This window comes from Vanellus vanellus, assembly GCF_965231255.1.
Source record: "Vanellus vanellus genome assembly, chromosome: 2".
NCBI classification, from domain to species: Eukaryota; Metazoa; Chordata; class Aves; order Charadriiformes; family Charadriidae; genus Vanellus; species Vanellus vanellus.
In genome coordinates this window covers 83,898,673-83,926,274 of record NC_138906.1, presented here as the reverse complement: position 1 = coordinate 83,926,274, position 27,602 = coordinate 83,898,673, and positions in this window count along the sequence as shown.

The window sequence follows — 27,602 nt, the reverse complement described above, 5'->3', positions numbered from 1 at the left end:
TAATTGATGGCTACCAACTCTTCAAAAAGGATAGGCAAGGAAGGAGAGGTGGTGGGGTGGCCCTCTATGTTAGGCGCAGTTTTGAATGTCTGGAACTTAACAGTGTGGATGACAGTGTTGAGTGTGTATGGATAAGAATTAAGGGGAAGGCCAATAAGGCAGACATCGTGATGGGAGTTTGTTATAGACCTCCCAATCAGGATGTAGAAGCTGATGAAGTATTCTATAAGCAGCTGGCAGAGGTCTCATGATCATCTGCCCTTGTTCTTGTGGGGGACTTCAACTTCCCAGACGTCTGCTGGTAATACTACGCAGCAGAGAGGCAACAGTCATGGAGGTTCCTGGAGTGTGTGGAAGACAACTTCCTAATACAGCTGGTGAAGGAACCAACTAGGGGAAGTGCCCTACTGGACCTACTGTTTGTTAACAGAGAAGGTCTTGTGGGGGATGTAAAGGTTGGAGGTCGCCTTGGGCAGAGTGATCACGAAATGATAGAATTTTCAATTCTTGATCACGTAAGGCGGGGAGCCAGCAGAACTGCCACCTTGGATTTCCGAAGGGCAGACTTTAGCCTGTTTAGGAGCATGGTCGAGAGTGTCCCTTGGGAGGCAGTTTTGAAGAGCACAGGTGCCCAGGAAGGCTGGGCATACTTCAAGCAGGTGCTCTTAAAAGCGCAGGAGAAGGCCATCCCCTTGTCTCAAAAAACGAGCAGACGAGGAAGACGACCAGCCTGGCTAAAAAGAGAACTTTGGCTGGACCTCAGGAAACAAAAGAAAGTTTACATTCTCTGGAAAAGGGGGTTGGCAACTTATGAGGACTATCAAGATATAACAAAGCTATGTAGGGGGAAAATGAGAAGAGCCAAAGCACAATCAGAACTCAGCTTGGCCACTGCAGTTAAAGACAATAAGAAGAGATTCTTTGAGTATATCAATAGAAAAAGGAAGACTAGGGAAAATGTAGGCCCACTGGTGAATGACACAGGTGCCCTAGTGGTGGAAGACACAGAGAAGGCAGAGTTACTGAATGCCTTCTTTTCTTCGGTCTTCACTGCTAAAGCTGTCCCTCATGAATCCCATACTCTGAAGGCAAAGGGGAATGTCTGGAGAGAGGAAGATTTTCCCTCAGTTGAGGAGGACCACGTCAGAGACCACTTGGCCAAGCTGGACATTCACAAGTCCATGGGCCCTGATGGCATGCACCCGCGAGTGCTGAGAGAGCTGGCGGATGTTATTGCTAGACCACTCTCCATCGTCTTTGAACGGTCATGGAGAACAGGAGAGGTGCCCGAGACTGGAGGAAGGCTGACATCACTCCGATCTTCAAAAAAGGCAAGAAGGAGGACCCAGGGGACTACAGACCAGTTAGTCTCACCTCTGTCCCTGGGAAGGTAATGGAGCGACTCATTCTGGACGTCATCTCCAAACACGTTGAGGAACAGGAAGTTATTGGAAGTGGTCAACATGGATTTACCAAGGGTAAATCATGCTTTACCAATCTGATAGCTTTCTATGATGTTATAACTGGTTGGCTGGATGAGGGGAGAGTCGTGGATGTCATCTACCTTGACTTTAGCAAGGCTTTTGACACTGTCTCCCATGACATCCTCATTAGGAAGCTGAGGAAGTATGGGCTAGATGAGGTGACAGTGAGGCGGATTGAGAGTTGGCTGTGTGACAGAACTCAGAGGGTTGTGATCAGTGGCACAGAGTCTAGTTGGAGGCCTGTAACCAGTAGTGTCCCCCAGGGGTCAATACTTGGTCCAATTTTGTTTAATATATTCATTAATGACCTGGATGAGGGGACAGAGTGTATCCTCAGCAAGTTCGCTGATGATACCAAACTGGGTGGAGTGGCTGACACCCCAGAGGGCCGTGCTGCCATCCAGCGTGACCTGGACAGGCTGGAGAGCTGGGCAGAGAAGAACCTAATGAGGTTCAACAAAAGCAAGTGCAAGGTCCTGCACCTGGGGAGGAAGAATGCTAGGCACCAGTATAGTTTAGGGGTGGACCTGCTGGGAAGTAGCTCGGAGGAGAAGGATCTGGGGGTCCTAGTAGACAGTAAATTATCCATGGCCCAGCAATGTGCCCTTGTTGCCAAAAAGGCCAATGGAATCCTGGGCTGCATAGGGAAGAGTGTGGCCAGTAGGTCGAGGGAGGTCATTCTCCCCCTCTACTCTGCACTGGTGTGGCCACAACTGGAATACTGTGTCCAGTTTTGGGCTCCCCAGTTCAAGAGGGACAGGGAACTGCTGGAGCGAGTCCAGCGAAGAGCAACTAAGATGATTAAGGGCTTGGAGCATCTGCCTTATGAGGAAAGGCTGAGAGAGCTGGGACTCTTTAGCCTGGAGAAGAGAAGGCTGAGGGGAGACCTTATTATGGCGTACAAGTATCTAAAGAGTGGGTTAAAGGAGGATGGAGCCAGGCTCTTTTCAACGGTTCCAACTGACAGGACGAGGGGTAATGGGCACAAGTTAGAACACAGGAAGTTCCGTTCAAATACACGGAAACACTTCTTTACGGTGAGGGTGACAGGGCACTGGCACAGGCTGCCCAGGGAGGTTGTGGAGTCCCCTTCCCTGGAGATTTTCAAGACCCGCCTGGATGCAGTCCTGAGTAATGTGCTCTGGGCAATCCTGCTTTAGCAGGGGAGTTGGACTAGATGATCTCTAGAGTCCCTTCCAACTCTGAAAATTCTGTGATTCTGTGATTCTGGGATTCTGGGATGGGTGGGTGGAAAAAACAGAGGTTTGGGGAGACCCGGCTGATCAGCTGGAGGAGAGGAGGATTTGAGAACATAAGAACAATGATAGGAGCATGCTGGAGAGAGAGAGAGAGAGAGAGAGATGGAGGATCAGGAATAAGGATCTGTCAGTTGGGTTCTGTATATGGTCCTTGCTCATGGGAACTGAGTAATGGGGGATTTTGTCCTGCTGGGGGAAGCGGAAGATTGGTGTTCGTTCTTTGTTCTGTACGAGAAAGTGTAGATGTTCAAGCAGTGTTCCATCATTATGGGGTGCTTGTTTTTCTGGCCCTCATGTGATCCACCATTTAGGAAAACTTTTCTGATTTAAGTTGACAGTAATCATGCTAGAGAGGCATATCTGAATACTGACAAGATGTTAGTCTTGCATTATGTGGATTAAGTAGACACATGCAGATCCCTTGCCCTTACAACAAGCATTGCATAACAAGGACAAAGACAAGCTTAAAAGGCAAAAGATATTGATCTTGTAATCGTTAATGGCCATAATAACTTCCTTGTGTAAGGCAGTTAATGTGTCCAATAGCAACATGAGAACATTTTACTGAAATTAAGATCTAGACAAATTCTAAGTTCTAGGATCTTTGCTGAGGAAAGAAAAAGAAGATCATATATATAGAAAAACAACCGGGTTCCTATAATGAAAGGAAGGATATATAGACAGGAAAATTCAGATGGCAGATAGTAGTAAAAATGGTCAGGTTGGATGAACATGAAACAACACAGGACCGGATTGCAAGAGAACATGTGAGAGGAGAGAGAGGAAGGAGCTGAAATCTGAAACAGGAGAGAAATAATGAGCAAAAAAGTGTTTAAGGAAAAACAAAGGGAACACCAAACAAGTTTTGCAGTGATAGTGTAAAGAATGAAGAACGAGGCTGAATTGTGGAGTATCTTCCTCATTAGTATATGAAAAAACAAGGTCAATGGTGCACATTACATAAGGAACACGGTTTTGAATTAGACCACTGGAGCAGGCAGAATATGCTAGCAGAAAACCAGAGCTGGCGAAGGAAGAGGAGGTAGTGGTACCCATTATTTCACCAGCTGTTGGAACTGGACTCTTTCTGCAGGGAGCAATAGTGCAAGCAAAGAAGTTACAGACTGCTGTGGTCTCTTCCAACCCCTTCCCCCCTGTTACCCCCCACTGATTCCATTGACCACTCTCTAATCTGTCATTCAAATACCTTTAATTTAGCATGTTTTGAACCAAACCCTACTAAAACTGAATGTCTTCCCTTATTCTTACCATTTGCAGTTGACATGTATTCTCATAACATTTGGAGTCCAAAGCCTGCATCCAAACACTCTGACTATCTGGTATTCAGACTTTGAGTTTTAATCCACAGCTACCTCACTGATACAGTAAACAATAATTTAAAAAGTGGAAATGTAAAGTGGTATGTTATGTAAGAGCAATCTCTTTGCGACTATATATATCTGTAAACAAAACCAACAGTATCAGTTGTATCCTTACTTTGAATAAACAACTTTTGTGAAAAGGTTTTGTGTCTTACTGGGATATTCTGAGGATAAAGGTGTGAAAAAACATAGGCGTCTATTTCCAGATCTCTTTAGTCTCCCAATGCTTTATGGTGTAGTATTTTATCATACTGCTTATTATTAATAAGTACAGCTTATGTTTAGCAATAGGAAGTTTCTTTGGGAGCCTTCTGAGCTTAAAAGCACTAAATTAAGAATTATCTTGCTATTTCTGTATTTTGCACAGTGTTTTATTTCGCAATCCAGAAGACCTTAATCTTTCATAGTTATTGAAAGGTGATAGATATGCCAAAGACATTATTTTCATATTCTTGGTAGTTAATGAGAGGCATTGTGTAACAATATGCCATACTGCAACCATTTAAGATTTTTAAGCATTTTTGCACTGCATAAACTGCTAATTTCTAGGCAAACATCTGCATTCTGAATTATTTAGAACATTTGTTCTTTAGCTAATTGACAGTTAATTGATGCTTTGAGAGACAGTCAGCTAAAGAGCATGTGAATGGAGTCAGGCATTCCTTCTCATGGATGCAAGAGACAGTTTATGAGCTACTTCCACCAGGTCAGCTATTGTCCTCTCTTGCCAGAGACAGGCTGCAGGAATTGCTGCTTGAACTACAAAAACGTTAACAATAGTCCAAACATCTGTTAAACAAACCTATCAGATATATTAGACTCTGGTATGCAAGAGTAGTTATTACCTTATAGCATTCTGAGAAACAGAAGAACAGTTTTTGAAATGAGATGTCAGAAAAAAAAAAAAAAAAAGAAAAAGAAAAGGACATAGGAGATCTGGACGATTTTTATTCTGAATGTTTTTCAGGATCACCAAAGAACATGGAATTCTTGTTGTGAAACTCGCATACAAAAGTAAATGATGAAGATGCAAATATGATTTTAGTTTAATATAAGTCAAATTAAACTAAAATCATATTTGGTGGACTAAACTCAGTATCGTCTCTTAGACTATGATTTAACATCAGGGGCTTAAGGAAGACCAGAAGAACAAGGGTAAGCATGTAGAGCTACGTCCCTAAAACATTCTCCCTTCTTCTAGGAGCCTGGAGTTCTTCCTCTAGAGATGGTGTCTTTTTTTTAAGGAATTACTGAAGTATTCAGAGGATAGCACATTTATTTATGAAATGCCTTGTTTTACCCAGTCTTGTTTTATCTACCTCTATTCAAATCTCAGATGTATGTATAGTAATGGCTTTGGACCAAATGATACAGCAGATGAGAACAGCAGCTTGCAGATTCCCAAATTTATTTTTGGCTGGTGAATAAAGTAACTCATTTTGTACTTCTAATGTATTACTCTTTTTTTTCTCTTTATTTTTTAATATGTTTTGTTAATTTGAAATACCTTGCCCAGCTTGGAACAGTGCCTTCCCTCTTATAGAACTGAAATGGTTGTCTTCTGTATTTCAGTACTCGTTTTAACTACAGTGCCCATCTGACTGAGACTTTATTCTCTTGGGTTGTTACACTGCCTGTTTCCTCAGTCACTCATTGTTAAGGTGTTGCACAGGATAGCAGGATTTATTGAATTGAAACAGAAAAAATAGAATCGGACTTACGTGGGACTTGTAAATCAAAGAGAAAATGCAGTGCTTAACCTATTTAGGTGTGCTTTTGACTTCATGGAGTACAGAGAAGCTACAGTAGTCGTGCAGCATTTTTGTAGTCTTAAAGATTTGCTTTGTATGGGAGAAGAGTGTGATTGTTTTCCTCTAGATGGCAGGTTTTGGCAAGCTTTGTTGTAGATATATAAGTAAATAGATAGTCTTTCAGGATAAATTACCCAGTTTAGGCACTAGCTTCGTCCTACCACTTTCTTTCACTACCCCAGGGGGGTGCGTGTGTGTATAAAAATTCTCTGTGGTAAGATACAGGTCTTGGGGCCCCACCAGCTCCCCTTACGTTCTGGACCCCAATCTCCATATTTGGTCTGTAGATAAGGTAGGAATTAAAACTCTTGTAGGCAAAGATCTTAAAAGACTCTTCTAAAACATTGTTGAATGAAATTGATCAGGAACACCTATTTTTATTTTAAAATGAGTATATAACTTAATGTCACAGGAAAAGTCAGAGGAAATCCTAGTTTTCTATCACTTTCTGAAACTGTTTAGCTGCTTATTAATGTTTGAAAGTTAAGCCATATATCACAATCTTTAAATGAAGCAATTTATAGCAATTGCATCCCAAAAGATGACAGGGTAAAAGAGGGTGAAAAAACTGTCCTGGAGTCTTCAGTTACTACTTATGAATTGTCACATCTTTCAAATACAAAATTCTAACTTTTAAGTTTTTGTCTAGTCTGAACATATATTTGCATATAACGGGGAAAAAGAACCTACTTCGGTTCTTAAGCAATGTTAGTGTTCTTTTTAAAAAAATGAAAATGTACTATATATTTAGTCCTTCACTTGCCACATGCCTTGTGCATAACTAGGTTTGTATGAATAAGGGAGTGTGTGTGTGCATGTGTGTGTGTGTGTGTGTGTAAAAAACAATACGTAAGGCAAAGCTCAAGATACAGAACAACTGCAGTTTTTTTTTTCCAAATGCGAATAAAATAAAAACTGAAATTCAGATTTATCTTTTTGTGAAACTTCTGTGGCATTGCTTTTTTACCCACTCTTTATACATTATTTGTGAATGTGAAATGACACTGATAATTTCAGTGATATATTGCCAGCATTTCAAAATTGGTATTTGGCAATATTCATTCCACACACAGTAATGAAAATTCAGTCATATAGTTTGCCATGCTCTTTGAATTAGACATAATATTCATACCAGCATTTCAAACAGGGCAGCCAGTGAACATATTTTCTAGAATATGTTCAGCTGCAGAAATGCGTCGTGACTGAAATGTTGCTAGAATGGATATTGATTGCTGTACCTGCAACCATTTCATGCAGTAATATTCCATGCAAGCTCTTTTGTACTTGTGTGTCCTGTATAATTTTCCATTCAGTACCAATAAGCAAGCCCACCGTTCCTATAATTGCTAAACTCTGGATCTTTCTGATGGTACAGGAAGCTAATGATGTTGTGACCAGGCTCTTGAAGAATAACTGCTAGGATTCTAAAGATTATACTTTGAAAATAAGCAGGATTTTGTGCAGTAAGATTGTATTCAAGAAGAATTGCAGCCCACCCTTTAGAGGGCAGAGAAATGAAAAAACAACAAAATGTTCAGAGGAAATACTTAATGGTTTTCAGGGAACAAAATATTTCCACAATATCATTATATCATTCAGGACTGGGTTTGTGTGTTGCCTCCACATGTGAAACTGCTTTTTCTCAGTGTTAGTTTTTAGTAAAGCGTTCTCTGTTTTTTGCAGTTTCTGCTGTGAACGAGGTTTCCATAAATACAATTACCAAAAAGCATAGTCAACAATGGTGTGGAAATGGACAGATTTGTGGCTAATAGTACCTTGTTCGCTCCCTGTAAAATGTCACAAAAATTAACAAGTTGTAAAAACAGAATTAAATGCCTATGGTTTCTCAGCTTCTCCAGTAAAATTTTCTTCTCAGATAAGATTTCTAGGTGTGATGGTAATGCCCAAATGGGGAAAAAAATAACACAACAGTAAACAACACAAAATCTGTCATTTCTTTGAGTGAGGCTTCTCCCTTAAAGACTGCTTTTATATGCTGTCCTATAACACAAGATAAGTTTAAGTACTTCGGCTTATACAAACAAGCACTAACCTAAGAAAATGGAGGAAGAGAGTTTTGTCTCTTGTTTACTGGTGTGAAACATGTGCAGCCTTCCTGTCACTGCAAGCATGTTTTTGATCTCTCTTTCCTGTAAGAATTATTTCCTGACCCTGAGGGTAAAGCAAGAGGTTTTTTAGAATACCCAGGTGTATGCCAAGAAACACTTAAATATTCAACAAAATAAATTTGTTACATTTGTGTACTGGGATTGTGTACAGGGTTTATTTTTAATTTAAAATATTATATAGCTTCTTTTGGGATATTTTGGTTTACTGAACTCTGCTTTGTAAAGGGATATATTCAAGCAATGATTCTAAAATAATATTTTAAAAATTAAAATTTCATCACTGTCCTGTACAAAGGGTAGTATTTCTGAATACCCCAGGGCATGGAGTAATCTGCAGTTTTAACAGCTTCCACTTTGTAATTCTTTGTTTCTGTGCCACCAAGCAGCAATACTTTTCCCTGCATTCATGATGACAATACTTCAGTGCCTCACAAAAGGAATTACCTGCTGTTATCATTGCATTACCTGTCATGTGCCTATCACAAATGTATAAACCCTAATCCAGGAGATCTTGCCTATTAACAGATTTTTAGCTCCACCTGTTCATCAAATATAGAGCTGCTAGAGATGTCACCTACATATGCTACCTATTGCAGCTTTTCTAGTGATGTTTGAGAAACTGCCACTTACTTTGAGGAAGAGTGATTGTTCCCCAGCTATCAGGATTTCACGGAATCACGGAGTTTTCAGAGTTGGAAGGGACCTCTAGAGGCCATCTAGTCCAACTCCCCTGCTAAAGCAGGATTGCCCAGAGCACATTACTCAGGACTGCGTCCAGGCGGGTCTTGAAAATCTCCAGGGAAGGGGACTCCACAACCTCCCTGGGCAGCCTGTGCCAGTGCTCTCTCACCCTCACCGTAAAGAAGTTTTTCTGTGTATTTGAACGGAACTTCCTATGTTCTAACTTGTGCCCATTTTATTCAATTATTTTAAGGAGTTACATCTCATGGTAACTAAATGAAAAAAAAAATTTACACGTGAAAGAAGCCAAACATTGTACTGTATATACTGAGTCAGTATAAGAAACATTGCATTTATTAAAATAATACATTTTTATTTTCCAAAAAACGTGTTCTAAATGGTGTCTTGTCTACATATAGGAAAATGAGTTGATTTCAGAAAATTGCATGTGCGAAAATTGCATGAGCAGGTTCATAGGAGTTGCTGCACTGCGCTGAAACAAGTCAGGTTCTTTATAATAAGAAAATCAGTATGGAAATTAATGCTGAACAGTTAATCTGTAATATTATTCTGCCTTTGCAGCTTCTGGCTCCACTTCATTTCCATTGCCTGTTTTGTAGTGCTTTTAGAGACTTGACCAGTGAACAAGGAGAACCAGGAGTTAAGGCACAGGAGGGGGGTGAGGAAAGGACATTCTGGGAGATAGTGAGCATGGAATTGAGAAGGGCACATTGTGTTGCAGCTCTGAAATAAACTATATCTGTGCCTGACGTCATACAGATGGGTACTCAAATCTTTGTAGAAGTAACATCGTTGTCACTGCAAAACAACTCCAGCTCCCAATAGCCTGCACAAGTAGAAGATAAATGGATGGGGTTTTTTGTTACTGTTTTGTTAGAAATATTAATATACTGGTGGTTTGATTTATTACTTTTGTAATTTCTTTTTTAATGGATCAAAATTATACTTTTGAGAACAACTACTGTTCCCATTACCTAGGTCTCTTAAGAGCCCTTTTGTGGCAGCAAAAGGTCTGATCAGTCAGTTCTTATATAGGTGTTTGTAAATAAATTAAAGACAAGATTTAGGCAGACATAGGAAAATAGTCTGCCATTGCATTATTTCTGTTCACACTGCTGTGTTTCAGAGCCCATATTGTTTTACCTGTTACTGGATTAGCATGTTCTCTGCCAAGCAGCCCAGGTACGTGATGGTTATCCATCTTTTCTTGTATATGTGTAAAGGGTAGCTAGTTGAATTGGGCATTAGTTTTGAGCTTGAAGGCAGTAAAGTTGTAGATGACTGTCTAAGAGCAAATGCTGCCTGGAGTTAAATTTACTGAATATGTTTCTCACCAGTGGTCTGTGGCAAGCGAGGTGCAATTTAGTTGCTTGCATGATATGTTGAGCAGAAATGCACAGTAGTTCCAAATAATCCGTGAAGACCATTTTCTCTGTTTGTAGTTCCAGTGAGTTTAGACAACTATGATGTAGTTAAGGACATTAGGATTTTGCCATTCCATATCACCCCTCACTTTTGAGTAGATTGTAAAGGGATTGTAATGACCATGAGTGATTTCAGCCTATATTTTGTTGTCTCATCCCTAAGTTAGTACTTTGACTTTGTCAGAACGTATCTGCATATTATTATCTGCTACCAAAAATATTAATAATGTACTCCCTGGGAAGAGAACTGCTGTTAACAGTCCTGAGATGTCCTTCTAGTTAGTGCCTTTTAAGGCTGAGAAAGGGCGTAGTCAATGGACTGTAACTTTTTTCTTGTTTTATAAATCTACATGTGCTCATCATATTTGGCATAATAATCAAACTAATAAAGTTTCCAGCTCTGAAGATGATTCTAGTTCATTGCACAGGAATGGCTGAATCCATAAGCTACCCTCTAAAACTAAATCATTAAGTAGCAACTAAAATGAAATATGTTTATAAAGCTATTTTCAGGTATTATCTAATGGATGCATATCATCATACCACATCATTTTATTTTCTCAGCAAATTGTTTTTAGGGGATATGTGCAGCAGAGTACTTATAAAATTTAATGCAATTCAATGTAATGAAGAAATTTGCATTTGAAACACAGTCACTTACAAATGTTATGGGACAAGCAGCATTCTATTAGAAGGCATTTCAAATGTTTCTGAACAGCAGCTGAGGAGGATATTTCCTGATGTGGCTTTATTACTGCAGCACATTTTCTCTTCATCTGTAACTACTTCTTAAAAATAGAAAAGGCAAAACGGAAACTTCAGTTACCGGAGAATACAAAGGACCTCAATTCATCTTTTGAGAGAAGTAATGAGCAGAAGGCAGCAGTTAGTCATCCACTGAAGCTTTCCAGTGGAGAGACTCTGATAATTTGATTGCTCATTTTGAAATAGAAGTTCTCCTTGTCCCCGGAAGGTTTTTCTTTTTCTTGGCAGCTCTGATAGGTAGTTTGTTTCATGAAAAAAAGGTAATGAATAATGGCTCATAAAATTTTCTCTGTCAGACTCTCTCTTTTCCCAACCTTTTGTTGCTTCCAGTTCTTTATTGGAAAAGGACCCAATACTCTTCCTGGACAATAGCCTGAGGAATCAGGCTCTATGTATGACCAGTTTGTAGAAATCTGTCATAAGTCATTCCTAGGCTACCAAAATTCCTGTGGAACTTCCCTGTTCTCATTTTTTGTAGTCTCCAGCTTTAATAACCTCTCTCTTCCTTATGTCCATGCACATGAACATCTTTACCTTTATTCTTGTTTTTGTTTTCTCTCATCTATCCCAAGTGTTTTGTGTCTTAGAGCCTTCTTCCAATGGTGTATTGTGGCATTCTGCCATGCTGCAGTTACTTTTGCTACTAATGTTTTGAAATACAGTATACAAGTATGCATTCTCTGCAGTTCATTGAGGCGCAACTGCCGACAAACCTTTCTATATCCCTCAGACAAAATTGGGCTTTTTTGACATGGAGTTCAGCGGAGAGCTAGTTGCTGGTATCAGTGTAAATGTAAAATGTTGCATGTGGAAAATTATTATTTCACCTCCATGATAATAGACATCTATCTACAGCTATATCCCTATCGATGTTTTTAAGATTAAATTTAGAAATCTGTTTATTTGCTTTGTTTACCATTTGGTTTTTAAACTGCCCCCTGTTAATTATCATAAACAACAGCTAAAAATTTAACTGCTTGCCCATAAAAAATGCAAACATAGAACACTTATTCCTTAATTTCTGCTGAACTCATTCCTATTTCTATAATTTACATAATGAATCTTGAAAGACCAAAGACGGGAATTATACTTTAGGAATTGAGGTTATTCAGTATATTAAAGGATCAAGATATCACGCAAGGTACAGAACAATCAGTCCAAAATGGTTTGGTCCTTCTGAATTTCATCATCTCAGGAGAATTATAAATCAAAGGAATGTAGCTATAAATGCACCCTATGGAAAGATATAGACTCCACAACAGTACGTTTCATCAGATTATTTGGCACTGTGGCTTAGGTGGAGTGACATTACATAATTTGTGATGTCTTTGTTCTGACATCTTCCCATCACTGGGACTGATGGACCAAAGTCACAGAAATGTCATCGGTGATAAATTCAAGCTAGACTTTAATCTTTCTCACTTGATGTAACATCAAAGAGGAATAACACAGCCTGCAAGATACGTTAGACAACTTATTAAAGAAAAAAGATTCACAACTGACAGATTGAGTGAAAATTGTATTGATAATTCAAGGTGTATTTTCGTTCTGAGTTTGTAAGGGCTTCGCATGTGAAGGCTCATGTTAACAAGAATTTCAGAAAAGATGCAAACCTCTGTAATTCTGCAGTGAGTGTATTTCCCATCTCCCTAGAAGATTTAATGTTAATTGTTAAAAGGGCTTTGAAAAAAGTAATCTATTCAGTACCTAATTTGAATAATAAAAATATAGTTATTATCGAAAACAATGCTGCTAACTGTTTGTTCTTGAAATTGGGACCCTAAAATTATACATAAGGCCTATGCACTTTGTCCTTGAAAACTTCAGGTATTTGCTTTAAGTGCCTAAATCAGAAATGAGGTTGTCCTTGGGTCTTACCATAATCAATGGATAAAGACAGGCAACTCCAAAGAATGAATCACTTCATAGTTAGGTACCAGTGACTTTTTAATGCAATGTGGTACTTGGATTTTACTCCTCCCTTTGCATATTAAAAATCTAATCTTACATTTCAAAAGTAGGAATTAAAATCTGCATGTACTGGTCAAATTCTGTTCTGATCACTGATGTTGACTTTCATCCTTCATGAAAACCTACATGTACACAGTTTGGAGGCTTTTTTTTACACCATTGCAGTCATCTGGAGTATTTCTGTTTTAATTGTCTTGATTGTCTCATTTCAATGACAGCTATGATCTCACATGCAGTAATGACTAACATATTGAATTTAATGTCAGTAGAGAAGCGGGTAATCAGATAGTAAAAAACTGGTATTAAATATTGATGCAACATTGTATCTAAAAATATAACCTCTTTACAACATTTTTTTTTTCCAAAGCTGATCTCTCCAAAACAAAAATAGAATTGTATTATATCCAGATCATGCAGAGCTCAAGAAGAATTAATTTTCTTTACATTGACTAAGTCTTTGAGATTTCTTTGGTAAGGAAGGTGGGAAGTCTACAATATTTCAGATTTGGGGTTTGTGGTTTGTTGTTGTTGCTGTTTTTTAATTGTAAATACTCATCCAGTAGAAAGTAATATGATATTGTTATATCATTTCACACATAAGTTACAGAAGACCTTTACTTGCTCTTAACTGTTGGCCAGTTCTAAATTGGGCTCTATTTGAACCCTTGACCTCAAAGTGAAAGGCTCCAGATCCCATTACTAAACTTGTGATCCATGTGTTTCTCTTCAATTTATAGGTCTTTTTGTCATTATAGAAGTTCTTTTGTTAAACTGACTTATATTTCAACGCAAGGAAATGGTCAGACCCAAATTTTAATATTCAGATCCCATTTTTATTTCACAAACAGTTGCAATTACTTCCTTTTTCAAAAGCTAGTCTCTGCCAGATTGTTTTTCATTATTTTTTTTCTCATACAAGAAACATCATGTTTTTCAGACTTAGAAACTGTTATTATAAGAGACATCTTTGAATATAAAGTTAAAATCTTATGGAAACCTTCAACATTTCTTCTTCAATTTAATCACAACAAGTTTGACTGAATTAGAATGCAAAACCACAACTACCTCATGATTTTTTGGGCTTTGTCTTTTAAAATGCACAATACTAGAGGATAGTATGATTAATATATTAAGCAGTGGTTCCTTTAAAAGTCATGTCATATCTGCTTCTGTAAAAATAATACAAGGCCTGAAAGGTTATTGACATTTCAGCAGAAGAAATAGATTTTGAGTTGCTGGCTAGCAACATGTTCTTTAGAATTTTTTTTTTTTTTTTTACATTTCATCAAAGACAGTGTAATTAACCTTAGAGCAATAGATAAAATCCACCGTCATCAACTGACAGAATAACTTTGTCTTCTAATGCTACTGGTCATGTAGTGTTCTTTCAATAACGCTTTCCTTTATGTAAAAGGTGTATCAGAACTTTTCACCACCACCTCAGGCAGAATTCTGCCCCCTCCCTCTCTACACAAATAGCTGCTTCTGTTGTTAAAGAAATGCGGCTTGTGCATTGAAGTTAAAACAATAACGCAGTCAAAAGGATGACAACAACAAATAGTTCTATTACATGAGGGACATAGCACCAGTGTCAGATACCCGTGAACTTTATGTGGTAAAGGAATAGTAGGAAGTTTTTATTTTTCTAATTTACTTAAAAACTTAGGACAGGACAAGAAAGGAAAAATCTTTTCTGGTTTAAATATTTGGTGGTATGGTGTATCATCCTTATAAATTAAAAAAGAAGTTATCCTATGCTGCATGATTTATGTCTGCAAAGATTTGCTGATGTTAAAAGGACAAACATACATGCATCTCTATGAGGGGAGTCTTATGAGAGAGAAAACATTCAAGAATAAATCATAACATACTTCACACCGTTGCTACAGGTTAGTCTATAATGCTAAATATTTATATAATGTAAGTAAATTTTATGGGTTTTTTTTTTTAAAGAAGATGCTTAACATGACTGGCTATATTGCATAACGACCTTTTGAATTTTTTCAGATTTGGGGTTTTGTGGTTCGTTGTTGTTGAAGGAATACTCCCTTCACAAGTGTGATTTAGGGTCATTCTCTCTTTTAAAATCTTGTGGTGACTTGTGTTGATGGTTTTCTTTACTCTTCAAAGATATCACTGGCTAGGAGACAAATTCAGTTTCTTGTTTTGACATAAAGCCTAATTTCATTGGGCAAATATGTTTCATTGTAGAGAATTTGTTCTGCTTATTTCTATCTGCTAACAAAACCTTAGGCTGAGAACAACAAAGGTATTCTAGGATATCATTTAGGAATTAGAAAAAATGTACAATTGTATTTGAAAATGCTGAGATTTAGAAATAGTTAATAATTTCTCCAGATCAATGAAATTTAAAAAAATGTTAATTTTTTCATGATAAAAAAAGAGAGATGTCTGTGAATGCTTTTTCACGCCTTTGAAATATTGGTAGGTAGCTTTTATTAGTTCTTAGATATTATTTCTTCAACAATCCAGTGTACAACTGTCAACAAGATGGTCTTAATAAAAACAATAAATGCAATAGCCAATGACGGAATCTTGTCCTTCCTTGCAATTTGTATCTTTTAAGTACTTCATGCTTCATATTGTACTTGGTATATCTTGCCATTAATTCACTACACAGTCCTTCTGAATTGGTCATATTTGCCCTATTTTAATTCTGCTTACCCTCTTACCCTCAGAATTATCATCTCTCCTAACCTGAGCTGTTCACAGACTGCGCATCCTAACTTGTAATTAATCTCTTCTTTAGAGTAAATAGCTTTTCTGTTCAGCCTCTGCTTTCTGCAATTTCAGTAATTTCAGTAATGTCTTTTCATGCCCTAGCATATTTTATGACTTCTTGGCAATGACCATTGATGTCTCCAAAGCATTTCTCCCCTCCCTGATCCTTCTTGGACTCTCTGTCCCTGGGCTGAATCTCTGCATGGTCACAGCAGTTGCCTCATTACCTCATCCCATTCTGACAGATGCTGTTTTCTTTGTTTTTCTCTGCTGTGGTTCTTCAGTTCCCATAGAAACCTGTTTAGATGCACAGCCAATTCAACTTGATATTTTAGCGCTATCTTGTCTGGAGACAGGAGTGTTACCCCCAGGTGGAAAGACTGCCTGGGCCTGGCTCCCCCAGCCTGAGCACAAGGAAGAAACGTGCCTACCCCACAAATTCACACTCTCAGAGGGGCTGAGTCCAGAGTAACCAAGGAATCATTTAGTTCTGTGATGCTCATTACAGACCTTCATTTCTTAGGCAGAAGCCAAATCACAATTCCTATAAACACTAAAAATACGTAGTGCTTCCAGTGCTTTTAAGTTTTGACAGCAGCTGCAGCAATAACAGCTTCTCATTTCATGCCTTTATAGGGTTTCTTTACAACCACTATGAATAGAAACTCAGCTTTTCTGAAAACAGGGAGAGAATTTTCTTAGAAATCTATGATTTCGGGTCTTTCTTGCAACTTCCTATTTGTCTCAGGTGAGAAGGATTCTGCGGATCTTCTGTAATGCACCAAGTAGAAAGGCAAGAACTGCAGTGGAACATCAGTTTTGCTAGGCAAAGAGATACAAGGCGATATCTGTGTCTCTGCCAAATGTTTGGTTTGCCAGAATCAAATCCAACTTTATGAAGTCAAAATAAAACATATAAGAACCTGGAAGTGTAAATTAAAGCATAAAACTTTTAATGGTTAGTAGTCTCTCTGCCTCTGCTGATACACCTGTACATTGAACATCAGAGTTTGCAACTACATGTCTTCACTTGGCACCAAGTCCCACATACCTTTTTCACATGACTACCCTGCTGAATGTCAGCAGACCTGCACCTATGAATAACATTGTAACATTTGATTGGTTGATTTTGACGTTCTTGAGATTTTAATGTTGTGTAAATCCTATGCAGATGTATGCTGCTATAAAGCAATAATAATTGTTGTTGTTCAGGAATTTATTTTCAACTATTGTGAAAATGTTATTGAAATATGATAATTACAGGAAAAAAAAAAAGAATTGTATCTAGAATAGACTGAAAAGCGTTTTTCATCTGCTTACTGCTCCATCTCTGGATAGTTTTTTATTTTCTTCAACACACTGTGAAATGTGGTCCTGAATACTGATAAGCAGTAATGCACTGGTAGTAAATTTAAGACACAATAAAACAAATTTTCAATGAGTGGTGCTTGATAAGGCAGGATACCTGTTGCTATTCAGGCACCTGTACCTTTTTTGGTCAAGGTCTTTCAAATAAATTTTAGGCTGTAGAATCCACAATTTGGATGTACACGCAAAAATTGTAGTTTCTTTTGTTTCTTCTGTTTCAGAGACTTGCATATGAAGAAAAAAAAAATTATATTAAAGCTCTGTTTTGTTTGACCTAACTGTAGCTGTCAGGTGAAAAGTTCTCACTCATGATTCAGTCTTTGTAATTAAAGTTAGTTGTTTTTATAAATGCATTGATCTTCTGAAAAGAGAAAATAGGTGACGCAAATTCATTGCTGGAAAACAGAAAACACAATACAGTAGGAAGGATTAGATGCCTAAATTGCTTAATGAACATCTGCAGATCCTAAAAACTTGCTTATAACAGCTGACTCATTTTCCGAGCATCTGAAGGAGAAAATTATAATTTCTTGGGTTTGTCTCCTTTACAGCATGAGACAAAACAGCTCTGGGGTTTTATGTGTCTCTTGGATTCTTAATGGTGGAATTATTGAAAAAATATTTGCTACTTAGCATTTGTCAATCTCTGTTTTCTTAGTGTAATTTTAAGTGTTTCTCTTCCTCTTAAAAAGTAAATAGGGGAAACTGTTGTAATGATGAGAACCATTCTACAGTACACCATAGATACAGCTATGGGGAATAAAGTTGGAGATTTTTCCTCTTTTCAGGGGTAAATTGCACTGGCCATGAAGGTAACTGGACAAAGGAACAGAAAGATGTGAAGTTCTTCATTACCTCAGTACCTTAAATATTTGGGGCTTTTAATTGGGTTGCATTTTTTGTTGTGCATTTATGAAGAGGTGCACTTTCTTCTCTCTTTCGACAGGATCCCATGACCAGTCAGCTCAGCAGCTTTCCAGCTTAGATCTTTCCTTAGAATTATTTTAAGTCTGTGGAGCAAGAGAAAAAAGTCCTCTATTCTTTAATCAGGAAAAAAAAAAAAAAAAAGCGTGAGGGGTGCAGAAGTTAAAAAGCAGAGGCTTGGGTCATTGTAGAAAACCACAAGGAGGAGATGAAAGGGAGATATTTGAGGAAAAAAGTGAGAGTAGGAGTTTTTGAGTGGAAAGGAAAGAGTGAAAATAAGGCTAGGTGGAGAAGGAAAACACCAGGTTTTAGGGAGAGGAAGAAGCGAGTAAAAATAATTTAGAGAGAAGAAATTGAAATTTAATGGAAGTGGATGAGCAGAATTGTGTCAGAGAAGAAAGAAGCAATGAAAACATACGCATGGAAGTGGAGAAGCCTAGGAGAAAAGTCCGGAGGGAAGAAGGTATTAGTGGTGTTGGGAAACAGCATGAGTCTGTCAGATTGCACAGCATGAGAGAAGCAAAAGAAAGTGTATTTGTACTTGAGGAGCTGGACAATGAAATGTGTGAACTTTTAGAGTTATAAAGAAATCTCTTATACAATGTAATAAGCAAAATTGTTCTATCCTGCCACACTTTATTAAGGTTCATATGCTCTAGTGAGTGCTTTCATCAGTATTGTGATCCTCCCACACTTATAAAAGAAGAAAAGGAATAACACCCTTCCTTGAGCAAACAAAGTGCTGTAGGGTTGTAAACAATTTCAAGACAAAAATAAAAACAAATAGGCTTGTTTTGGGGGGAATGGTAAAATAATTCTAAAGTATAGTCTAGTCTATTAAAATTCTTTGAATCACCTGTCCATCACCTGTCCACCAGTTTAAAATTAAATACCAGGGTAGCATTTGGCCCTTTTGCAGTTAGATGTCAATGGTGTCAGAATGTAACAGGATAAAATAGCATTTCAATCACCTATACAAAGAGATTATACAGACAAAATAACTACCTATTTAATCCAGTAATATAGTCCTCATGTGCTTTTTTTGAGGAATATTCCCTGAAGTAGAATAACAGCTTGGGCAGCATCTGCGTTTGTTAGAATTTCAATCAATGTTGTAGAGTAATTTTTTTTTAGAGTAATTCCTAGTAATTTTTGTTGCCATTGTATTTGATTGCTTTAGTTAAAATTCATAAATGTTGCCTAAGTGATAAAATGTCTGAGAATTGTCGGTGGTATGTTCTTTTTTTATCTTCTTACTAGTAATAATCGTAATGGAATATGATAGACTTTTCAGCTCTTGTTTAATAGAAAGCCAATTACATTGGAATTGTTCTTGAATGATCAAAAGAAAATAAAATTTCATTCTAATGGGCTAAGATATTCAAATGTATTTTGATGAATGAGGAGTATACTGATGGAAATTGCACAATTTAATTAGTTCATGCAGATGCCATATCCAAACTGCATGGTATGTACTGGTAAGTGACTAATACGTTGCTACTGCTGCTTTAATTCATGGATAAGAAGAAAATATTCCATGTCAATTTAGCATATAATAATAGACCATGCAGAACATTTTTCCTTCATCTGTCTAAAAAAAAATAATTTTTTTTAGGGTAGATATAATCTAGTAATCCCTTAAACAGCAAAAGTTCCCAGGATAAACATTGATTTTTTAACTTTTCTGGACCAAGTGAAAAAATTTGAAAGCTAAATAAACTAGCATTGATTTTAAAAAAAAATGTATGAGTATAGACCTTAAAGTGACTACATTGGTATTGTATTACTGAAAGCAAAATAAAGCTGAAGTTTAGTTTAGAATAAGAGACAGCTTCCAATGAATAAAAAAGTTTAAATTGTATGTTTTGCCACCTCAAACTGTAAAGATGTTTTCTTAGTAGTGATTACATACAAGCAATCCCGCACCACAAGTACATTCACTCACTAATCATGCAATCAGATTTTTGCATCATAAGTTTGCTGGTTTTATGTGGTGCTTGTTTCTCTTTTTAAATCGAAGTTGGTAAAAGAACATGCAACTTCACTTTAAAGATTTTCAGAGATCTGGGCCATAGCAGCTTAAATCTAAAAGCTCATATATTCCACAAGTACTCTTAAAAAGACTTCTAAAATGTCATTTCTGGTGTAGTTTAAAAAAGGCTTCATAGCTTAAATGTTCTTCCTCCAGCTGTAACTTGTATAGCTCTCAGATTTTTGTTTAATATTTTACTATCTGCATTATCATTTTGAGAAAAAGGAAGAAGCAGCTAGAGGTAACTATAATATATCCTACTGTGCTATAAGGTACAAATAGACAAGCTCATGACTGCAGTGAAGCACTTACAAATATCTTTGCAGTTGGAAATTTGAAGTAAAAATAAATGATTATTTCGTACAACATTTAAGCTTGTAGTTTTGTTCCCTTGTTGCAGGCAGGAGGAAAGAAAGAAGTAAAGATTCTGTCCTCATCTTCCAATTATGTGATACAGATGCTGAAGAGAGGTATATTAATCATCTGTTGAATTGTTACTTAGCTAAAGACCCAAATGATATTTTCCAAACTAACACTCTGGGTTTTAGACTATTTCGTAACTAGTGTAATGATCTAAAGGTCAGTTCAAATAAGAAACGTCATTTTCATTTTATTTAATGACTCTTGATACTCAGAAGCTTTACCTCTGGCATATTTAAGGGAAAATAATGTGTCCAGTGTCTACTAGTAGAGTTAATCTATTTACTTGAACAGTGGCTACTCATTTTTCTGAATCCTCTCATCATTTTCTGAATCCTCACATCAAGAATGTGGTCATTACAATGCTTACTGCAAACTGACAATCTACTACACTATTTGTACTCTTTCAAGTGAGGTATAAGCAAAATGCACTGCTCACAAACCTGTGCTCTCTCAGTTGGCAGTTTGTTAGCTCTCAGCAGAACTTAATGATACCTGATTCGGTCTCATGATTGCTAACAAAATAGTCTGATTTCTGCATTGGAGAAGCTTATGTCAAGCCAACTTGAGGCAATCCTGATATCCTTCTTTCTTTCTAACTTCCATACGCAGTGTGCTTTTTAGAAAAAATATACCACAGAAGGCTGCAGAAGGAAAAATTTACTTGAAGGCGGGCAAATGTATACCTTATTATTAACTATTGTTTTGACCAAGCCTAGTGCTTTCCAGTGAGAAGTAGTACAATCATTTATCACAAAAAGTAGCCTGCTAATTGTATTGGTATATGTATACTATGTAAGGTATACTCTTTTGTGTATGTTTTCAGATTTCATTTTCATGTATTCCTTGTTGAAAAACTATTTTTTTTCTCTTGTTCAAGATTTGATACATCTTCTAAAATAAAGTGTGCAACACTAATACATCATGTGAACATGTGTCTTGATAAGGTCACATACAAGAATTACTTTTACAAACAGTAGCTAAAGGCTTGTTTTAAAATGACCTTGCTCAAAAGAAAGTTCAAAAATTCTTTTAATTAAGTTAAACAATGTACAGTGCTTTGGGAGAATACCTACAAATATGTTCTTGCCGTTTCTTTAGTGACATTATCAGCCACGGAAAAGGGAAAACTTAGAAAAGCAAAAAGTTGGAAAGTGGATTACATGGACTGGGGAGAAGAATAAAACATACCAAAGAAAAATTGAAATGACTACGCTACTTCTATTACTACTACAAAATTTTACCTTCCTAAAGGGTTTAGCACAAACTCAGATATGAGGTATTAGAGAAAGATTTTATTTGTAGTTTAAATAAATAACCCACAAACTGTGAACACTAAACAAGCAAAAGCTTCTAATAAAAACAAATGACATGCCTTGAAAGTATGAAAATTATTGGTTAAAAACAATCACCAGTTTGTTAATAAAAAAGGCAAGAATACCACAAATCCCTTTGATATTTGTGCTTGCTGATGTACATGTGTAGAATATGCTCCCTAATAAATATCTGCAAATATCTCCAAATATTTGTAACTTTTTTCTCAGGGACACCATGAGTTATTTGTGCATATTAATATGAAACATGGATTATCTTTTAAGTCTTTGAAACACAACTAGGCTCATAAGAAGACTTGAGCCCTACAAAAGGTACCTTTTACATTGTATGTACTGAATAAATACTACTGTGATCAACCTATTAATATCCAGGTTTAGTAGAGAATGACTTTTTAATATGGTGGATATAGGCATGCAATTTTGTCTTGACAGTTCTAACTTTGGCTAATTTCTTGTGATTGGGTTATAATGTAATTATTATACCTACATGTTAAAAATGCATTCATTCAGTATGCAGAAAGTAGAATAATGATGAGCCACTAGAAATCTTTCAACTTTCTGCTATTGTGAAACTGTGACAATTGCCAAACTGTGATTCCACAGTCATTGCAATGTAGATACAATGCAATTAAAATCAAAGTTAAAAGTGCTATTGCGTGCTGTTTTGAAAAAAACCTCTAAGCTTGTGGAACAATCTTAAAAAATTATATCAGACAAAGTTTAAAACAAAAAAAAAATCTGAAAAAAATCATTTTTTTAAAATAAAATTTAGATTAATTATCAAATTATTTCCTGGATGAAAAATATGCTAACACCTGAGGTAATATTAATCAACAAAGATTACTTTAGGATATCTTGTTATAATTAGAGCTCAAATCCTATTCCAGGGAGTCAATAATTTTGTGTTCTTTTGGGAGAATATGATATGCATTTGTGACCTCTCAGTTTCAAAAGAGGACACAAATCCATTGGGATATATAATAGAAAACAATCAGAAAGTTAGAAATAATGAAAACTGAGGAACACGTGAACTAATTTGAGTTATTTAACCTAATGATTAAAAGACTTTTTCAGGAACAGAATAACAAGGTTTTAAATTCATGAAAGTGGATGGTGGAAAGGTAAGGACAATCTGGTTTACCATACTGCATGGAGTAAAAGGAATGTAACCTTCTATTGGCTCTGGCTGAGGTGGCGTTAATTTTCCCCGTAGAAGCCCTCATGTGTACTGAAGCCCTGCTTCCCAGGAAGTGGCTGGACATCACCTGCTGATGGGAAGTAGAGATTAAAATCTTTTGTTTTCCTTTGCTTCCGCATGCGGCCTTCTCTTTTGCTTTATTAAACGGCCTTTGTCTCGACCCATGAGGGATTCTTCCATCTTATTTTCTACCTTCCCTGTCAAGCTAAAGAAGGTATGTGATAGAACAGCTTGATAAGCACCTGGCATCCAGCCAAAGTCAACCCACCACAAACCTGCAGCAGTAAAAAATATGGGTTATATGTTAAGAAAATATTTCTAATAATGAGTGAGGCAAAGTAATCATGCATGGTTTCATCTTTGCTGTTGTTTAACACTGGTAGGCAGCTAAGCCCGGCACAGCTTTCTGCTCACTCCCTCTCCATTGAGATGAGGAATAGAGTCGGAAGAATAAAAGTGAGAAAACTCATGGGATGAGATAAAGCTTAATAGTGAAAACAAAAGCTGTGCACATAAGCAAAGCAAAATAATGAATTAATTCACTACTTTCCATTGGCAGACAGCTGTTCAGCCAACTCCAGGAAAGCAGGGCTCCATCATACATAATGATTACATGGGAAGACAAATTCCATAACTCTGAATGTCCCCCCCCCCGCCTTCCTTCTTTTTCCCCCAGGTTTTATTGCTGAGCGTGACGTCTCATAGTGTGGGATATCACTTTAGTCAGTGGGGCTGAGCTGTCCTGGCTGTCTCCTCCCAACATCTTGTGCACCCCTACACGACTTGCTGGCAGAGTAGCGTCAGAAACAAAAAAGGCCTTGATTCTGTGCAAGCACTGTTCATCAATAAACTAAAACATCAACACTGTTTTGGTCACAAATCCAAAACATAGGACTATATGAGCTACTATGAAGAAAATTAACTCTATCCCAGCCAAAAACAGTACAATCTTGCATTTAAGGTTTGCATTTGGAACATAGGAAAAATCCAAGCTTTACTGCTGGACACACTTCCCGTGAAACCTTGTAAAAACTACTTAAAGACTGTGTATCATTCATCTTTGAAACTCATTTCTTCAGAAAAATACTTGACACACAAACAGAAACTATTGAAAATAATACATTATTAAATGTGTATTTAACGAGATATAGTAGTTCCACTAAAAATTTAAAATCAATGTTTCTGCCAGAATATTGCTGATGATTTTGAAGTCAGGCCCCTTGCTCTTATTCACAGTTACTGGAGACGACTTTCTGCAATAGTCCAACTATATATACTCCAGTGGGGTGATATGCATTTGCCAGATATTTCAGGTGTGCAACACTCAAATGATTATACATCAACATGCTGGTTCATCTCAACTTGGATTTTTTCAGTGGTCAGTTTAACAGTGTAGTCTCTCAGAAACTTACACTGAAAAAACTAAGGAGATAAATAGTGAATTATTTGTGTTGAGGAAGGATTGGCAGCTGTGTGTGAGAGACACTGGGAAGCTGGCTTCATTTTCAAATACATCTTGTGTTGTGAATAAACTCTGAATGAATCCAAAGTCCCCAGAAAATCTTCCACATACAGAGCATTAATCTCCCAAACCTGTAGAGAATGGGGGGCATCTTGGAACCCATTTACACCTTCTATATTATTTAGCTATAACAAGTCCATTATGAAGTTTCCTTAATTTGTTGCTTTAGAATGAATTGATAATATGTATCAACTGATTAATGATCACTGATGGTTCTCCATGGGGTGATTGACCTTATGCAAACTTTCAGAAATGAAGTAACTTTCTAAGTTTTTAATATGTCTATTATTTCTTTTTCACAATCAAATAGGTTGAGTCATACTGTAAACACTGAAATGCAAATCCATATTTTAATAGCAAGCATGAGAATATATTTACTGATAGGTAAACAATGACTGAATGATCAATATTTTGTGGGTGAACACTTCATATCATTCACCTTTAGTAGCACAAGTATATCTGTTAATAGGAAAGTGAGCTTTGATTAAAATAATGATTTTGTGAAGTGAATAGTATATTTCTTATTGGTAATTTTTAATTAATTCCTTATCAAAATACATATGCCAATAGTATGTGTCCTGGTTTGAGGTGAAACAGGACCGATTTTGTTCAGTAACTTTTCTTCTTAGCTGGGCCTCTTCTAACTGCTGAAATTAACAGCATATTGTGCAGACAGTATTCATTCTCTCAGAGTGATAAGACCAATGTTTACAGCTGATGCCCAGGCATGGCATGCAGAGAGGCTCCTGCTTATACATATTGCTATAACCCCCAAGGCCAACCAACTTTGTTATTTGCCCCGTTGGAGGGTCGGAAGTGGAAAAGCGCAGTGGGGTCGCACCAGCGGGGAAGAGTGGACAGGACAGGTGACTCCAAACTGACCAACAGGGTATTCCATCCCATCTGCCTCATGCTCAGTATAAAAGCTGAGGGATCAAAGTGTCAGCCTTCTTTCTTCAATGGCTGGTGTCCAAAGATGACTCTGTCTGTTTGTCTGCCTTTGATCTAGATCTGGAATCCAGTTCCCATATGTTGCTGGGTCCAGTCTGGGACTTCCCCAGTGCCAGCCGGTGACGTGATTGTCATACTGGGAGCTTGATACGGTTTTGTATATATTTCATTATTTTCTTTTTATTTTATTATTAATATTTCCTTAAAGTAGTTTAGTTCCTTCTAAACTCATCTCTCTCTCTCTCTTCTAGCTCACTCTTGAAGAGAGGTAGGGGCGAGCATCTATCAGTTGGCTGGTGGCCGGTTCGGCCCAAACCACGACAGTATGAAATGAATTCTACCTATTGAATATTTTCATTAGCTCATCTTCTCTATGTTCTATAAAATACAATTAGGTAAATGTGTGCAATACAGACAGACTTCAAAACAGACAATGTCTCTGGTTCTTTCCTCCTCATTAACTATGTATGAATCTATTACCAGGAATGCTTCATTTTGCTAGTCAGTTAGAGAATTAATTCACCTGATAGGTCCTTTCATTGATAACACTGACTTGTCTTTTGAACAGTTCAATCTGCTTTTTATGGATCTTATTCAATAAAGATGAACATTGCTTTTTTCTGAGCTAACATTAAGTTTGAGACTGATACCTTTCTCTATTGCCCCCAAAAATCTGTGATGTAGAGGAAGGAAGACAAAGTAGTTTAATTTTCTTTGAGGTATTTTCATAATATTTCCTTCCTTTAAATATTTTCCAAGTGACTTATAAAACCAATCGTATTCTTGCTTCTGAAGCCAGATTATGAAGAATGCAATCCCTCCTCACCCATCAGTGATGCCATTAGCACCTCTGTGATACCACATTTAAGAAAGGCTAAAACACAGCTGCACAACAGCTGGGAGACAATAGTGAGAATATGTGACAGAAGGTCAGTGAAGAAGGAGGGGGAGGAGGTGTTCTGGGGGTAGAGCAGAGATTCCCCTGCAGCCTGTGGAGAAGACCATGATGATGCAGGTTTTACCCCTGCAGCCCACGGAGGACCACGGTGGAGCAGATATCCACCTGCAGCCTGTGGAGGACCTTGTCACGTTAGGTGCCCTGAAGGGAGCTGCAACCAATGGAGAACTCAAGCTGGAGCAAGCTCCTGGCAGGTGTTGTGGTCCGTGGAGAGCAGCCCACACACGTGCAGGTTTTCTGGAAGGAACTGCGTCCTGTTGGCAACCTATGCTGAAGCAGTCTGGTCCTGAAGGACTACGCCCCATGGAAAGTATCCATGATGGAACACTTCTTGAAGAACTGCAACCTCTGGGAAGGACCCACATTGGAGAAGTTCATAAAAGACTCTATGCTGTGGGAGGGACCCCACACTAGAGTGAGGGAACAGCTTTTTGTCTTATTTTCTCCCTCTGACCTGTTGAAGAAGGTGAACAATAGAGCAGCTTGGTGGGCACCTGGTGGCCATCCAAGGTCAGCTCACAACATACAAAACAGAGGGTCTTATCACAGAACTATAGAAGTGGAAGGAAATTCGGAGATGAAAAAAAATGTTGTCTTTGTCATTTCCAAGAGATTATCTACCAAACAAAGAATTTTTTGTTTTTCTTTAACTATGCAGTCTGACATGCACAGCACTGTCAAGGATTTAGGCTGCTGTTCTCAATCTATATGAGCAATGCTGAAATGTAGGTGAGACATACATACCTGTGTTCACTTTTAATTCATACTATAATAATGCAAGTCAGATACAATCATTATTATTCTTCTTGCTGATCGTGTAAAGAAAGTTCAGTAATTCTTCATATGGTGGTAAAAAATACAATGATTTCCCTTGTTCTGTTTGATTTCTTAAAGGCTTCTGATATTTTGGTAAGTCAGATTAAGGTCTGGCATGATACAATACAAGGTCTTCACCTTTTTCATAAAGGTATCAGAGACTATTTTTATTCTTCTGGGGTTCTTGCTATTGGTATGTTTAAATATGTAAAACCCTAATGGAAAAAGAGATAGTATGCTATAAATAATATACCTATTAAAGGTAATGCTTAATCCTAAGACCCAATTCTTTGTTCATCTCTGAGGAAATCTTTATTGAATTTGATTTAGGATTGCTTTACTGCTGGAGTAAAATAAAGACAATAAAATTTATTGAATTCTGACTTAAATAGTTGATGTTTTAAATTACA